This window comes from Leopardus geoffroyi, chromosome C1 (assembly GCF_018350155.1).
Source record: "Leopardus geoffroyi isolate Oge1 chromosome C1, O.geoffroyi_Oge1_pat1.0, whole genome shotgun sequence".
NCBI lineage: Eukaryota > Metazoa > Chordata > Mammalia > Carnivora > Felidae > Leopardus > Leopardus geoffroyi.
This window is the reverse complement of record NC_059328.1, coordinates 80,547,186-80,561,034: the sequence shown is the minus strand read 5'-3', so window position 1 is coordinate 80,561,034 and position 13,849 is coordinate 80,547,186. Positions and strand designations below refer to the sequence as shown.

At 46.0% G+C, this 13,849-nt stretch overlaps 1 protein-coding gene across 20 annotated transcripts in view; it reads right to left on the bottom strand.

Annotated features, from left to right (window-relative positions):
* SLC44A3 (solute carrier family 44 member 3) overlaps nucleotides 1-13,849 on the bottom strand; it is a 328,287-nt gene that overhangs the window by 144,841 nt on the left and 169,597 nt on the right. For 19 of the 20 annotated variants that reach the window (XR_006712487.1, XR_006712475.1, XR_006712476.1 and 16 more), the window contains 2 exons: nucleotides 11,938-12,054; nucleotides 695-870 (listed from right to left, as the gene is read on the bottom strand). The gene's annotated coding sequence lies outside the window, so the exon portion shown is untranslated. The remainder of the gene's footprint in view (nucleotides 1-694; nucleotides 871-11,937; nucleotides 12,055-13,849) is intronic. The other variant, XR_006712479.1, reaches the window with a different exon arrangement.

The window sequence follows — 13,849 nt, the reverse complement described above, 5'->3', positions numbered from 1 at the left end:
TCGTGGGATCAAACAATGGTGGATAATAAATGAGAATTCTTGAGAAGCCTACAAGATGTTGCTTTTGATAAGAAATAGATCATTTTTAAATAATGGAATTAGAAGTATTAACTTTCAGAATATGTTTAAATATTTGTTCTTTCATTCAATCTGTTTGCCATATTCAAAACCCATATTTACAAACAAAAATAGCCCCAAACTACTGGTGAAACGTACAGCATAGAGAATGTAGCCAATGGTTCTGTAACAGCGTTGTAAGGAGGCACATAGTAACCACGCTTTTTATGAGCAGGGAAAAAGAAAATGAAGAGTGCCAGGGACCCACGAACTTCTTCCTTTGGAATCTTCAAATGCAGGGGCACCTAGGTGGCTCAGGTGGTTAAGCATCCCCCTTCAGCTCAGGTCATGCATGGTCTCGTGGTTTGTGAGTTTGAGCCCCACATGGAGCTGTGTGCTGACAGTGCAGAGCCTTCTCGGGATTCTCTCTCCCTGTCTCCCTGCCCCCCCTCCACTAGTGCTCGCTCTCTCAAAAATTACAAGAAGGAAATAAACTTTAAAAAATACATAATAATAATTAAACAAGAATCTCCAACGGTAGCTGCAAGGATGAAAGGGCCTGGGGAGCCCCACTGAACTGTGCGCCGTCACCCCCCAGCCTCATATGAGAAGAAAGAGGCTGACCTCTGAGACCTACCGCTCTGCCGACGCGTCTCCTGTGCAGTGCTTCTCTAGAGGAGGTCCTTCCAGCCTCTTGCACTTGGGCCACAAGGAATTCACTAGGTGAATCTCCTGTCTCTTTTCTCACAGGGCAGAGGCTGAGTCCCCGGTTGCCCCAGGCAGGAAGGAGGCAGTGCAGGAGAAAAGTCAGACCTGGGGGGAGGGCAGGGCCTGAGCCAAACTCTGCTTTCTTGCCACATAGCTTCCCCCCGGCGGCCCTCCTGGAGTCCTGCAGTTCGCCTTCCCAGAGCTGCACCCCAACACCAGCCAGCCCTGGCCCCCCGGCACTGGGCCTTCGTGCTCTGTCCGGTCGGGCAAGACCTCATTCTGGGCTCTATTTTAATCACCTGGGCCTGAGGACTGGGGATCCCTCCCTCCCTCCCTGCCTCAGCTGGAGGTCAGGGCCCGGAAGCCCAGCCTGCAGGTGGAGGCCTGCAGCTGCCCGCCGGGTGAAAGGGAAAAGTCCGGGGTGGGTGGTTGGCCTCCCCCTCAGAGCCAGAGGGCCCCGGTTTCTGTCTCATTCTCTTTGTTGTCTCACACTGTCTCCTTGTGGGGTGGACTGAGGTGGAGGAGACAACAAACATGAGGCCAGACGCTCCCTGGCTGATCTCAGATGAGGAGGCTCCATGTCTCAGACTCAGAGAAGGAAAGGAGACCTTCCCATGCTGTGCTCCTGGGGAAAGCATACATCTTCGTCCCTGTGGTTTTACCTTTAACAGTGCTACATAGGCTTTTTATTTTTATTTATTTATTTATTTATTTATTTATTTAACGTTTATTTATTTTTGAGACAGAGAGACAGAGCATGAATGGGGGAAGGTCAGAGAGAGAGGGAGACACAGAATCTGAAGCAGGCTCCAGGCTCTGAGCGGTCAGCACAGAGCCTGACCCGGGGCTTGAACTCATGGACCGCGAGATCGTGACGTGAGCTGAAGTCGGACGCTTAACCGACTAAGCCACCCAGGCGCCCCTATATAGGCTTTTTAAAAACGGCAAACAGACAAAACAAAACAACCCCCCCCCCCCACAACCCTTTGTATATAAAAATTTGGAGTTGGGATGGTTGAGGAAATGAGTTCTGTTTGTTGAATATAAATCTGAACTCAAGGAAATAACAGCTTATTTCTGTAAAAGCTTTTATTCAGTACTAGCTTTACCCAGTATTTTTAGAAGACAAAGTGCTTGAGCATTGATCACGCTCAGATGTACAGCAAGTAGAGAGGTTGCTGTGGTCTCTACGTCTGACAGATGAGAAGACCGGGACCACAGAAAAGCCATAGGACCTCCCTAGCGGAGAACACTGGGTCTCTGCCATGACTTTGTTCTTGAGGGCTGTGGTCAAATGAGCCAAGTCTGAACATTGCAGAATCCCTGACACACACTAGGTTCTTAATAAATAAACACGGGACAATCAGCAGCCCCCATTATATTGTCTCTCATGGTATCCTGTGCTTTTCCTTTATAACGTTAATCGCAACCTTCAATTATACATTTATGTGTCTGATGTCCGTGCTCCCACGCCCACGCCATGATGACAGAGACCAAGTCTGTTTCGATCACCACCCCGTGTGCCTAACAAAGTGTCTGGCACCGTGGAGGTCCCTGCCAAATAGATGTTAGGTCAATGAATGAACAACGGGCTTTCTTGTAGCAATTCTGCACAATCATGACTCTTGACCATGAAACTTTTCTGCCTCAGTTGCTAATCAATTCAATGGAAATAATAGAACATACTCTCAAGAATCAGTTGCCTCTCTCTTCGTTGGGAGATGTCATTGCTTGGAAAATGCTGCCGTTCCAGTAGCACTCCCAGGGTGCTGTGTACTTGGCAGCCGGGGCTAATTTATCCTCTTTCCCCACCCGTGATTAGTTGCAAGGAGGATGTTACCACTGACAAGACCCAATAAAATTATAAATTTATACCACAAACCAAAGTCCTACCATGTTGTAAAGGAACATGAGATAAAATTTCTCGAGGAACTCCTGGAGTAGAAGCCCTTTGAAGGCCATCATTTGGCCATTAATCATTTGCCTGAAATCTTTTGTTGAGCTCTTTCTTGGCTACACACTGAGCTGGGCACGTGGGGCCCACACAGGAGCTGCTCAGGATGCAGACACTGGCACGCATGGGTAATGAGGACACGGTCTACATGTGCTGTGGGAGGCAGGCCAGGCGCTCTGAGAGAGGTCTTCTGATCTCCGGAGAGTCTTGAAGACAAGGGCAACTTAACCAGCAAAAGAAGGCATTCCAGGTGGAGAGGACAAGGTTGAAAGCCACGAAGGCGTAGGAACTCCTGGCAAGTTCGGAACCCATCTCTGCCTGTTTTCTCAGAGCGAATGTATGGTTTAATGGCTATTGTTTGCTCCTCCTCGTGGTAGCGGTGTTTGGTGGTGTTCGTTTTGGGTGACAGTGGGCTTTCTCACCTTGCAGTGTGTACGTGAGTGGTCGCCACATATGATCTAAAAACCCACTCTCCTGGTCAGCTGACATCAATGGGGAGATGAGAAGGCATGCTGTTTCCGGCTGTTTCTATAACAGAGATCCCAAGAGAGCTCTGTGTTTCCATATTTATGATTCATTTCAGGGTCTTTCCGAGTTTGGGAAATGGGAGACCTCTTGCCTAAGCTCTTCCAACAGAGGTGGGAACTGGAGTGAGGTTCTTTGGGCCTGGGGGAGGTGGGCGGGCTGAACGGGCACTTTGGCTGCCCCCCCCCCCGCCCCCCGACACTGATGCCTGCAAGCTCTGGAAAATTCCAGTGGGCTGCCTGCTCGCCCCCAGCTGGTTCGTGGAAGAACCCGGCCTTAGCCAGTTTGGGCTGGCTTATCTTTAGGGTGGATGGCTGGGCAGTAGGCCCGGGAGAGGCACACCCTCAGTTCGGCCTGTTCCTCAGCACAGCAAGCTGCTGTGTTTTCCCTCAAGGATGTCTGTGTATGTTGACACGGATTCTTCTTGTGAAATGATGTGGTGGGGGGGGGGGGGGTGGAGGGCAGGATTTTATCCACAGGTGAAAAACAACAAAGTCTGGCTTTCCCATGAGATCATTTTGCTCCCACCTGGAAGCTAAAGCTTCCTTTCTGACCCAGGCTCACTCAGGGTTTTGTAACACTTTTGTCACAATAAAGTGATTAGTGGTGCATGTTCTTATTAAGGCTCCTGAGAATTTCCGCATTCCAGAGGGTCAGTTTCTCACCGGAGGCTCAGGTTTCTGTCCCCATGAACTCAGAGGACTCATAATGTTCTCATTACGAGTTCCTTCCAATAAGCTGAGGAAAGCAGACAGTTCAAGAATGTAAAACATTTAACCCTAATTGGGAAAAGTGGGAATTTATATTTTCCACTCAATTGATGACCCCTTTGCTCTAGTCTGGCCTTCTCCAGATTTGGAGCTCTGTTATTTATCTCACATCTCTTCACGTCCCCTTTCTCCTCCATAACCACAACCTCAGACTGAAAGGCACCTTCTAGTCAATTTAGGCCACCCCCTGCATTGTACAAGTGAGCACATAGGCCCAGAGAGGTTGACTGCTACACTGAGATCACAAGGTTGTTTTTTTTTAATGTTTATTTATTTTTGAGAGAAAGAGAGAGAGAGAGAAGGGGAGGGGCAGAGAGAGAGGGAGGGAGACAGACTCTGAAGCAGGCTCCAGGCTCTGAGCTGTCAGCACAGAGCCCGATGTGGGGCTCAAACTCACGGACAGTGAGAGATCATGACCTGAGCTGAAGTCAGACGCTCAACTGACTGAGCCACCCAGGCGCCCCAAGATCACACAGTTATGAAACAGAAGGGATGGGTCCAGGACCCAGGCTTTCCTGCCTCCCAACTCAGCGCTCAGTCCACCATCTACACTGCTACCATCCTCGTATTCAGCCCCGGGTATTTTATGAAATTCTTTTCCCCAGCTCTTCATGACTCTGTAAGCAGAGCACAGTGCTCTTTACGTAGGTGGTATTTAAGAAAAGGGTTGCCTAACTTTTGATCTGCTTGGGTTGCAACGTCAACTTGCAGGAAATGCATGAGAAATGTGTGGGGAAATTCTGCAAGGCATCCTCCAGGACTTTGGCATTTCGTTTTCAAAAAATAGAGCAGTGATGTCAACCACTCTCGAACGCAAAGAACAAACCGAGCTTGTTTTCAGGGACTTGCAGAGCACTGGAGGTTGGAATCCCTTTACTGACCATCATGCTGAGTTCAGGGCATCACCTGTACGCTGTCGAGTCTCTGGATCTTTTGGGCTCAAACGGAAAAGCCTCTTCTCCAACACGGGAGAGGAAGTGTAAGCTTTGTAGTTTCACAGAAGTAAAACCCACTGTGGCCTGCTTTGCAGGTACCAGATGTGGTGCTCTGTTACCCTGTACAAATGTTAGCTCATTCTATCCTCAGGCCTAAGTGTTAGAATTTATATTATTCCTAATTTTATGAATGAGAAAGTTGCATGTCCAAGGTCGCACAGCCAGAACGAGGCAGAGCTTGGAGTCAAATTGGGTGACCTCCAATCCAGAAATGTCTGAAGACAGAGCAGGAGGGCTCCTGGGGAGGAAGCCCCACCGAGCTGCTACCTCCCCCCGAGGCTGGGCTCCTGTTCTTCATGTTCAGACCCCTAAAGGGGATGGACACTTGTTCATGTCTCCTTTCCTCTGTTGCCACCTCCATATTCTATCCCCATGGGAGGATGAAAAACAAGGAGAGGAGGCCCAGCCGCCCCCACCTGCCCTCTCAGTGTTTGGCACCAGTGGCCACAGGGATGAGGATGGACCGGACTCTGGTGTGATGGGCTCGTACCTGGTCTCAAGTTCTGGTGCAAGGGTTTGGATCACGACTGCACTTGCTCCCGGGAGGACAGAGGGAGGCTCTGTTTACCAACGTCGAGTCTCTGAACTTAGTCTAGTGACCTTTGAGAAGTCATTCTCTAATGGGAATAAGAGTTATGGAGAAGGAATTTTGTTATCTTCTACGCATATCTAGGTCATGTTTATGATTGCCAAATAAAACAAGTATAATTTTCCCCTCCCCATAAACTTAAGCAGACATATTGGAGAAACATTTTGTGCGTGTCTTTAGAAGATTGCTTATCTTTGTCTGGTGTCAGGTCACTAGAAAAATGTGACGCCCTAGTAGTGAAAGCCCAGACCAGTTTTTGAACAATATCTGTATAGCTCTTAGATTTTATTTTATTATTAGTATTTTTGTTTAATTAGAAATTAGTAAATTTTGTTTATTATTAGTATCTTGTTCACCATACACTCCGCAACAGAACTAAAGGTTCCCTGTCCCAAGGAAGCCTGTGATCTAATGATGCTATTGGGAAGTCACTGATTTTTATTCTGGATATTTTGCAAATCAAAAAAAAAAAACTTAAATATGCATTTTAAGTATATTTTCATATAAATAGCCTATTAAGAAAGAAAAGGAAGAGCGATCAAATGCCAGAAGATCTTTTATTCTTGGAGTTCATTGTGCTGCCATAACAAAAAGGATTTTGTTTTATTTTGTTTTTTAAAGCAATCACAAACACATCAAACATGGTGGTAGGGAGTAAACCTATAGGACCACTTTATAAGGAGCAAGAGTACTTGAAAATTATCAATATTCCTTTCAATTTAGAGACAGTTTGGGTGCTCTGAGTGAATGAATGTGAAGGACTAATGCATAAACCCCGTTTTTCAGTTAGTCTTGTAGCAGCATGCTCAATTACATAAGGAAATAAGCAGCGTTTAGAGAGGTGAAGAGTCCAGTTGATTTTACCCAGAAGGTTCTCCCAGAGCGGTTGGGAAGCAGAAGAATGTAGCTTCTTTCTTACCATCTGGATTGGCTGGAAAGCCACCTCCACCGATGTGAGGAACATTGCTATCACTCCCTGATTCCCCAAGCCCTTTCATGATTCCCAAGGTACTAGAAGCCCTCAAGCCAAAGTCAATCAAGACAAGGTGTGCTTCCCAGGGTCTTCTCTGCCCCATGCAAAATGAGAAAATATTTCTTATCTTGGTGATTTGCTTTTGGTGCATTTGAGAATCAGCAGCCAGATGTGAAAAAGGGGGTGCAAAATGAAGCCCAGATGTAAACATTGCTAAGATAGAAAACTGACATGCTGAGAGTCTTCATGTATGCATTCAAGGGTATAAATGAAAATTTACCTTTGGGACACCCTAGTTATTTTGGAAGAAACAGTTGGGTAGCCCTTCCTCCCTTATGCTGGTTAATATGGTAGCAGCTGACCCTATGCCCCCATTTCAGAACATCTAGGGAGTAAATTTTGTTCACTGCTATATCTATAGTATTTAGAGCAATGGCTGGTACAGATTAGCTGCACAATAAATATTTGTAGGAATGAATGAACGCTTAATCAAAGGAGGAAATTCTCTCATGCTGCCAGGATAAATGTGGGACTGAGAAAGATGTTCTGAGAACCCGGCATAAGAGCTTGACAGGCATTTTCCTATAGAAGCAACATTGTACATAGTGATTGGGAGTTCTTGAAATTGTGCTCTCGGTACCATGGTTACTGCAGGCACTTATGGCTTGACCTGAGGCCTTCATACAGTCTGTCATACTGTTTCCATGGGAAAATGCATCTGAGTTCCAGGAATTGGCTGATAAGTGACCTTGACAAGTACAAACCAAACTTAGTTGAGATCTGACTGAAATTCTGGTTTAGCTGTGGTTGTTTTGCAATCTGCTCACAAATAAGGCATTGCTAAGAAACACGAATGGCCTTTGTTCTTGTGATTAATTCTTAGCAGGAAGTGTGGTAGAGTATCAGGAATGTAGACTCGGATTTTATAGACCATTATGCAGCTATGATATTTCCTTCAGTGGCCCAGGAAGACCAGAGGATCTTAAATAAACCACAGAGGAGTCCCTCCAGTTATGTTAATACCTTAGATGCTCCGGCTGGACAGAATGTGGCCCAGAAACATCATAGCTGGCCACCAGCCGTCATGACTTTCAGGGAGATTCAGATGGAGCAGAGCAAAATCAGGGTATCCTCTCAGAAAATCATAAGGTTGGGCACGAGGCTGCTATCTGAGGGACAGCTGGGCATCATACATAAGGAACAGCACTGTCACATATTGATGCTGGTTTGAAGGGATATGTTCCATGTAGCCTCATTCAGGCTCTCCTGGAGTCTGGAGTTGGTGTGAAAAGCAGGCAGTCTCAGACAGCACCTGTGTTGAGGTCACAGACGTCCAGGTAGCAGTCTGGCAACTTGTTCTTCTGCATGAAGACCCTGGAGCCTCAGGGGAAGGTAGAGAGTCTAAATCTTCATAAAACGGCCATAAAACAGTGTCACCCTCCTGATGGAGGAGCTGATACTGGCTTTGAGAGAGTTCCAGACTAACTCAGATATACTTTCTGGGACATGAAGAAGGGGCTGGCAGGTCTTGGCCAGGGACAAGGACAATGTTGGAATGCACTAAGCAAGAAAGAGATTTAAAAAAAATTTTTTTTAAAATGTATTTATTTATTTTTGAGACGGAGAGAGAGACAGAGTGTGAGCAGGGCAGGGGAAGAGAGAGAGGGAGACACAGAATCCGAAGCAGGCTCCAGGCTCTGAGCTGTCAGCATGGGGCTCGAACTCACGGGGTGTGAGATCATGACCTGAGCTGAAGTCGGACGCTTAACCGACTGAGCGCCACCCGGGCGCCCCAGCAAGAGAGATTTTTAAGTAATTGGACAGGTTATAGGGTCTCAGCCAGGATGTCAGGAATCTAGGTAGGGGTGAGGGACAGCACTGACTTCTTTTTTTTTTTTTTTTTTAAATGTTCATTTATTTCTGAGACAGAGAGACAGAGCATGAGTCAGGGAGGGGCAGAGAGAGAGGGAGACACAGAATTCAAAGCAGGTTCCAGGCTCCAAGCTGTCAGCACAGAGCCCGACGCGGGGCGCGAACTCACAAAACGTGAGATCATGACCTGAGCTGAAGTTGGTCGCTCAACCGACGGAGCCACCCAGGCGCCCCACTGACCTCTTGAATAAAGGCAGTATCGGCAGTCACTGTGTCCCCATCAGAAGCTCATCTGGTAGTGCAGTTGCAGTGACGCTAGTAGCCTTATGCATGGGCAATAAGAAAGCCATGAAGGGCACAACCAGCCTGAGCAGAAACACCGACACTGTGTCAGCCTCATTGTCAGGTAGGCTCTCCTCAGGTGGTGGCGAAGATGGGCAGCTATAGTGCCAAGTTCATATCGCACCAGCTTTGTCACCAACATGGGAAGAGTATTCCTCTTCCCCAAGAGGACCCGTGAAAGTTCCAAGCTGATGCTCATCGGCCCTGCATGGGTCATTGTGGTATGACTGTGACCTTGATTGGTCAGGCCTGGGGACAGGTGACCACTTTCAAGCTCTTGGACTGAGATTGGGGGGAGAGGTGATTCCCCAAGAACACCTGAGTTCCTATCATCTAGGATGAGTGCTGAACAGCAAAAATCTCACATTTCCACATTTCCTGACTTACAAATATGTGATTACGTGTAAGTTAAAGCCAGAACCTAAATGAAGAACCAGTCACTTAAGGCCTTCATGCAGCTGCCAATGTTCCTAGAAAGTGAAGGGGCCTCCCCTGACCTGTTCTGGCACATTTCTTAAGATACAGTATGCTCAAGCACTCAGCTCTGGGAAAAATAACCACGTGATTAACAGACATATGGACTGGAAGCAGGGGGAAGGGCAGGCAGGAGGTTAAGAGAGAAGCCTCATGGGCAGTATTACTTAGCATAAAGGAGGAAATGAAGCAAGAACTGAAATCATGAGGTGGGTTTTTTTTTGTTTGTTCTTTGCAAAAAAAAAAAAAGATGCAGCATCTACGTTAATCTATAGCCTTATGAAAACCCAAGTAATTTCCGTTATTGTGATATTTTTAGGTGGCAGTGACCTTCTTGATTTCTTCTTTATCATTTTCTGATTTTTGAGTTAATCTAATATGGCAACAGATTCTTCCTGATCAGGTAAAGTTCCTCTCATTCTTCAATGGTACCTCTTCAAAGAATCTTTCCAGATTCATGTGGGGAGGGAGCTTTTTTCTCTCTTCCTTGTCAGCATTTCTGCTTTTGAACATGCCACTGTGATAGCACTTGCTGTGTTGCACAGTGATTTCTTTCACCTGGACAAGAAGCTCTGTGAGAATTGAGGTGTGGTATTTGACTTCCCTGAAACACATAGTAGGACAACACTTCCTTCCATGTAGGGCTGCTGCCAGAATTACATCAGCTGATGCACAAAAAACACTTAGCATGTTGGGGTGCCTGGGTGGCTCGGTTGAGTGCCCGACTCTATATTTCGTCTTAGGTCATGATCCCAGGGTCGTGGGATCAAGCCCCGTGCTGGGCTCTGTGCTGGGCTTGGGGCCTGGAGTAACACAGTTCTGGTCTTCATCTGTTAGGCACCAGGGGACCAAATCCTATCTGCAACCGTAATGAGGATCCCTGACTCAAGATGCAAGTGATGAGGCAGTGAAAGAAATGCAGGTATGTCCTTCTTGAACACGGGTTTGGACTCAACTGCCTGCACGGATCACTACCTTCCTTGGGAAATGGGCATACATTTAGCGGATCTCAGAGCCAAAACAGTTTCTGCAGCTTGTCCTAGATGGAGTATCAAAAAAAACCAAACAAACAAACAAAAAAAACCCACCTATCCCAGGGCGCCTGGGTGGCTCAGTCGGTTGGGCATCCGACTTCAGCTCAGGTCATGATATCACCGTCTGTGGGTGCAAGCCCCGCATCGGGCTCCGTGCTGACAGCTCGGAGCCCGGAGCCTGCTTCGGGTTCTGTGTCTCCCCCTTGCTCTTCCCCTCCCCCGCTCAAGCTCTGTCTCTGTCTCTCTCAAAAATAAATAAATCTTAAAATTTTTTTTTAAAAAATTAAAAAAAAACCCAAAACCTATCCCTGTATGAGTAGATTTGGTTTCTCAGAAACTAATGAAACTAACAGGGAGACTTGAAGGGGATGTGTGAAAGGGGATGTAGAAATGAACTTGAGATAAGAGACCCAACTGGGCATTGTAATGTCTGTAATATACTTTAAAATATTTTACCACAGGCAGAGTGTTCTCATATACCAGAGTTACGTGATAGCCTAGGTACTATCATTTGTCCTAATTGAGAATTTACATCCTAAGGTGGAAAGCCAGCACTCTAATTAGGAAACCTGTATTCCAGAAACAGCTACTGCAAAAGCTTCCACTATCTTTATCTCTGATCAGCGACAGACAATTTATCAGCTGACATAATTAATGTTAGAAATAGGTTTCTGCTGATGAAATTGGTGGCTTTCTAATTAGCATAATGGATGCTACCAATGCAGTTTCATCAGTGAGATTACTAGTGGCAAAGATAATGTGGATTTTAGAGTGGGTCCCTGCCCTAGCTTGACAAGAGTACAAAAAACTAGCTAGTCCTGTAGCTCTTAATGTTGCAATCCTATGTTCAGAGTTGAACTCCAAAGATTCTAGTTGCTTGGTGCTTATAAGGTTAATTTAATTCTGCTCTTAGAATATTGTCATGCTTTTCTGAAACGGTGATGAGATGTCAGAAGCTGTAGCAGCCATGCCTTAACTATGAAGGACAAAGCTAACATGTTGAGTGTATTAATTTAGCCAATACTGCTCTGTGAAAGGGAGGTATATACAAAATGTCCTCCAAAGGCCAAAGGGGCTGTAAGACTGAAGAATAAGGCCAACAAGTACAGCTTGTCAAGAAATGATTCATTAAAGGAACTTATGGACAGAAGCATGTCTTGGGTGGTGGCAAGAGGATATCTCTGCGACCCCACCTCCTGTAAGATCTGTTTTGACCTGTTTTCATAGCTTAGAGACTGGGAGACCACCCAGGAGGAGAATGTTTGAGAATCATAGTCATATCTCCAGAGCAGATCAAGGATGTCATGCTCCAAGAGTGTACTTAAGGGTGTGGTTAAACAAAAAGGAAGAATTTGGGGGGTGGGTGCTGTGCTCAAGAAGGCTTCATGTCACAGAGGAGTCATCGCGGTGGATTTGTCCAAGATGACATCAATCTGGTTCACACAAATACTCCTTAACAAATTACCCCAAAACTTAATGGCTTAAAACAACAAAAATCTCTCATGGTTTCTGTGAGCCAGGAATTTGGGAGAGGTTCTGGCTTAGGAGTTTCCCATGAGGTTGCAAACACATGTCGGCTGGAGGTGTACTTATTTGAAGGTTTGACTGTGGCTGAAGGACCCGCTTCCAAAATGGCCCACTCACATGCCTGGCAAATTGGAACTGCCTGCTGGCGGGAGGGCTGAGTTCCTCTCCATGTCAGCTTCTCCGTGTGGCACGGGCTTCCTCACAATATGTTGTCAAGGTTCCCAAGGAAGCATCCTGAAAGAGAGAGCCAAGTGGAAGCTGTATGCTTTCAGTAATCTGGTTTCACATAGCATCACTTCCACCTCACTCTGTTGATTAGGATTGACAGTCTACAACCCCTACAACATAGACACCACCTCTTGGTGGGAGGAACATCAGCCTCGTTGCATGAAAAACATGCCATAGAAGAAATATATAGGGGTGGCCATCTTGGGGAAATATCTGCCATACCGCCCTAGTCTGCTTGAGCTGCCATAAAAAATACAATGGGCTCTGTGGCTTAAACAACAAATATTAATTTCTCACAGTTCTGGAGGCTGTAAGTCCAAAATAAGGGTGCTCAGGTTTTTGGTGAGGGCACTCTTTTTGGTTGTCTTCATATGGTCTTTTCTTGGTATGCGCACATGGAAAGAAAAATCCCGTGTCTCCTTCTCTTTTCTATAAGGGCATTAATCCCATAATGAGGGTCCCACCCTCATCACCTAATCTAGTCATGATTACCTCCTGAAGGGCTTACCTCCAAATACCATGACATTGGGATTAGGGTTTCAACAGAAGAATTTTTGGCGGGGGGGGGGGGTTGGGTGGGTGGGGAGGACACAAACATTTAGTCCATAACATACAATAAGTAAAGATGGTAGAGAGAAAAGATAGAAAATGCCTATGTCCTGGGAACCATCATCATGCTTCTAAAATAATCAACTTAGGAAGCATTTCAGGATGTCTCATTTCTAAGACAGTATATTTTCTTTATTGATTAATTTGGGTATTCTCTTATTGTATTTTACATGGTATAAAAGCTAGAGCAAAAGACTGGGCTCAAATTTTCCTAAGGCCACTTAGATAATATGACTTGATCTAAGCATTTAATCCCATCCACTTATTCAACAGATACTTATCAATGGCCTTCAATGTGTCAACCAGGTACTGTTTAAGATGCCAGGGATAGAATAGTGACTAAAACAGAAACTCCTGACATCATGTAGCTAACACTCTACTATGTGTTCTGTGGTCTCTCTGTGTGTGAGTGTGGTGGTGGTGTGAAAAGTGGCAACTGAGAAAGTAGATAAATAATTAAAATTATGTGAGTGGTGAGGAGTGCTGTGGAGAAAAATGAAGCACGGAAAGAGGCTAATGTGGCAGGGAGCATCCTCATGAAAAAGGTGACATTTGAGTAAAGACTTGAGGGAAGTAAAGGAGTAAACCATGTGCAAAGGCCCAGGTGGGAACAGACCTGTGTGTCTGGGGAGCATTAAGTAAGTCAGTGTACCTGGGGACTGAAAAGAGTAGGAAATGGGGACAGAGAGCTCATGGGGAGGTTGGAAGAAATTGTATCACGATATGCGAAGCCATTAGAGCTTTTGATTAGAGGGTTAATATGATCTGACATACTTTTAATAGGATCACTTTAGCTGCTGTGTTGAGAATGAGATCGAAGAGGGGCGAGGGTGGAAACAGGGAGGCTAGTTGGGAAGCTACCAAAATAACTCCTGTGAGGAACTATGTTGAAAGATTGGTAGCAATGGTGTTGGTAAGAAGAGGTCAGATTCCAGGGGCGCCTGGGTGGCGCAGTCGGTTAAGCGTCCGACTTCAGCCAGGTCACGATCTCGCGGTCCGTGAGTTCGAGCCCCGCGTCGGGCTCTGGGCTGATGGCTCGGAGCCTGGAGCCTGTTTCCGATTCTGTGTCTCCCTCTCTCTCTGCCCCTCCCCCGTTCATGCTCTGTCTCTCTCTGTCCCCCCCCAAAAAATAAATAAAAAACATTGAAAAAAAAAATTTTAAATAAAAAAAAAAAAAAAAAAGAAGAGGTCA